This window comes from Vombatus ursinus, unplaced genomic scaffold (assembly GCF_900497805.2).
Source record: "Vombatus ursinus unplaced genomic scaffold, bare-nosed wombat genome assembly UNPS02014818.1, whole genome shotgun sequence".
NCBI lineage: Eukaryota > Metazoa > Chordata > Mammalia > Diprotodontia > Vombatidae > Vombatus > Vombatus ursinus.
The window spans coordinates 16,297,419-16,301,278 of NW_020954596.1; positions in this window are offsets into that span (position 1 = coordinate 16,297,419).

Below are 3,860 nucleotides of genomic sequence, written 5' to 3' on the forward strand. Positions count from 1 at the left end.
TCAAAATTCATCACTTGGGGGCCACTAATTGTTATAATTCAGGTTCTTTCAAGTGACAATGCTTGGACTATTTGGGGCTTAGGGTATTGTGTGGATTAAATGGGATAAAGGATATCAGGTGTTTTGTGATTAAAATATAGTGTTCTATTAATACTTGTGGCCATCAGGTGGCTCAGTGGATAGCGTGCAGGGCCTGGAGTCAGGAAGACTCATCTTCCCAAGTTCAAATCTGGCCTCAGATACTTCCTAGCTGTGTGATCCTGGGCAAGTCACTTAACCCTGTTTGCCTCAGTTTCCTCATCTGTAAAATGAGCTGGAGAAGAAAATGGCAAACCACTCCAGTCTCTCTGCCAAGAAAACCCCAGACTGTGTCATGGAGAGTTGGACATGGATGAAAACCACTGCACAACTATTAATACTACTCTTGCTTGTACTCTATTTGCATTTTCTCCCCTTTGAGTATAATATACAGCAATATAAAGAAACAACTGAGAGGCAACATTGTGTAATAGATAGATAGACAGCCTGGGAGTCAGGAAGGGCCTGACTTCAAACTCTGCCTCTGACACTTACTGGCTGTGTGACCCTGGGGAAGTCACCTAACCTCGCAATGCTCCAGCAGCTCTCTAAGAGTATAAGTTACTGAAAACTTGTTGATCTGCTTTAATGGAGGGAATTTCCACACAAGGAGTTCCTCAGGCTGCTAACAACCCCCATTTCCTTCTCTCCTCCAACCTCCCCCTCCCCAAAAAAGCACAGCACTTGGATCATAATGTTGAAGGAAAGTTAAAGTTGACTCTAAGCTTCCTTATTAAGTGGAGCGATTATCTTCCTCCTTGACTTCCTCTGGTGCCTTAGAAGTTGCATGGTTTCCCCAGGATAAGCACTTTCTCCTCTGATGTAAAAAAATACTCCATGCCATGGTAAACACTTTCCTAAGTTGTTGTGATGATGATACATGCCTCTTTTTATAAAAATATGTCAAAATCTCTGAAGCCCCAGGAAGTGGGCAGTGCATGTATTAAGCCTCTTTTTTATTTAACAGATGAGGAAAATGAGGACGAAATAAATATCCAAGGGTCCCATAGCTAGTAAATGTTGCTTGTATCTGTATCTACTTGACCTGACTCCATATCCAACACTCTTCTTACTGGCTACTTCACTGCCTCCAAATTCATCATTTAGTGGCGACAGATTGCCACCTCCAGGTTTTGTTGAGATTTTAAGACGTTAGTGGGTGCTTTCTTTACTTTTAGAAATTAGTTGCCCCTCCCCCATGCCTGGCTTGCCCCATTTCCTTATTTCCACTTCTTATAACCCTAAGTTTCCTTCCAAGCTCAGCTCCAATGCTGCCTTCTACATAGGTCTTTCCTGGGCCCACTGGTCTCCCCCTCAAGTACCTTTTATTTATTTTGTAGCTGCTCATGTGTGTGTATGTTGTCTCACTCAGTAGAATATAAGTTCTTCAAGGACAGATACTGTTTATCCATTTTAAAATTAAAATTAAAATTTATTTAATTTTTGAACCCCTAGTACCTACCCCGGTCACTAGCGCACAGCAAGTGCTTAATCGGTATTTGTTCATCAGCTGGGTTTGAAAAGCAGCCTTGGATCGGTCTTTATGATTGATGGCAGTGGATAAAGGATGTAACAAACCCAGACAGTAATTGGTTTTTTCCATTGAGAAACCCTGGTGCCTTTCAGTCTCTGGCCCATTTTCCTCCAGCACACCAGATATCTTATTTATTTATTTTTTTTAACAAAAGTATTAGATGCCTCAGAGCTCTGGCTAATTTATTGAAACCTTGGAGGGAAATGCAGAATTATTGACACAAAGTACTTTGTTCCTCTAAAATCTTCCAGCTCCATGATGTTAGTAGCTTTTATGGGAACTTATGTATTTTGTACCCTCTCTCATTTCCCAATATTAAACTTCTTTTCTTTAAAATGTTTTTTCCAATTTTTAAAACTTTTCTATTTAAAGTTTTGAGGTCCAAATTCTATCTCTGTCTCCCTTCCTTCCCTTTCCCCTCCTTGAGATAGTAAGCGAGCAGATATGTTATACATGTACAATTACGTAAAACATTTCCATATTGGTCATTTTGTACAAGAGTCCCAAAGACAACCAAAAAAGGGGAAAAGGACCTATTTATACAAAAATAGTTATAGCAGTTCTTTTTGTTGTGGCAAAGAGTTGGAAACTGAGGGGATGCCCACCAATTGGGGAATGGCTGAACAAGTTGTGGTATATGATTTTGATGGAATACTATTGTGCTATAAGAAATGATAAGCAGGATGATTTCAAAAGAACCTGAAAAGATTTGTATGAACTGATGCATAGTGAAGTGAACAGAACCAGGAGAACACTGTACACCATAACAGCAGTATTGTATGATGAAGAATTGTAAATGACTTAGCTCTTCTTAGCAATACAATGATCTAAGACAATCCCAAAGGTCTAATGAAAAAACATATTATCCATTTCCAGAGAAAGAACTGATACTGATGGAATACAGACTGGAGCATGCTACTTTTCACTTTCTTTCTTTGTTTCACTTTTTCCTTTTATTCAAGTTTTCTTGTGCAAAATGCCCAATATTAAACTTTTAAGGCCACAGCAACATACTTCAAAAGAAGACCTGCAACTTTCCCCCTCTAGAGAACTCCACTTATCTTCAGATACATGAAAGGAAGGATCCTTGACTTCCTTGGCATCCTTACTCTCTTCACTGATGCACATGGTGGCCCCACTACACCTTAATAGGCAGTCTTCATGAGTTATGGTTGCCAAAAAAAACAAAAACAAAAACAAAAACATTGTTTGATAGCCAGTCTTTGGGTGATGAGCACGCACAAACACAGACACAGACACACTTAGCTAGGCTAGTCCTTGGGTGACAAATGCATAGTACTCCATTGAATTTGTACTGAAATCCCTTCCAACTTGGTAGGGCCTACAAGATCCTGCATTCTAGTAGCAGAGCTTTTGGGAGTCCAGGATCACTTCCATGGCCAAAAGGGGGTTCATAGAAAGGCTCTGATAATCTGTATTGATTTAGATTCCACCAATTCTGCATTTGTAACAGTACCACTGGACTTGTGGTTTATATTTGCCCAAAAGGTTTTTCTAAGCCAGTCAAAGGTATGGTAGGGGGCTTCATCTCTTTAAGAGAATCCATTAACTCCAGTTACTTCCTATTGCTCCTAGGATGAAATGCAAACCATTTCTGCTTATTTAAAAAAAAAGCAACAACTATACAATCTGGCCCTCTTTAAGAGAAGAGTCTCTTTAGCATTAGAATAATGAAAAATGTTAGTGTGCCACTTATATCAATGAATAAGTATTTTTAAAATACTTGTTATGTGGCTAGTAGTGTGCTAGGTACTGTGAATACAAATACAAAGGATGAAATGATGTGAGATTACATTCTAATGGGGAAGACAAGTACATCTAACACACACACACACACACACACACACACACTCTTTCTCTCTCTTAGAATCATATATATATATACATATATGTATGTATATATGGACATACATACATATGTGTGTATAATGCATACATAAACACATACATATATAGGTATATTTGAATCAGGAAAGGCTTCATGTCTCTATAAAATAATGCTTTCCTTGTGCGTATGTGAGGCAACTGGGGTTAAGTGAATTGCCCAGAGTCACACAGCTAGTGAGTGTTATGTGTCTGAGCGTGGATTTTAACTCAGGTCCTCCTGACTCCAAGGTGAGTGCTCTATCCACTGTACCACCTACCTGCCCTTTGTCCTTGTGTTTTAAAGGAAGAGATACTCTATGATGTGCAGGAAAGAAGGGAGTAAATTCCAGGTATGGGTGAG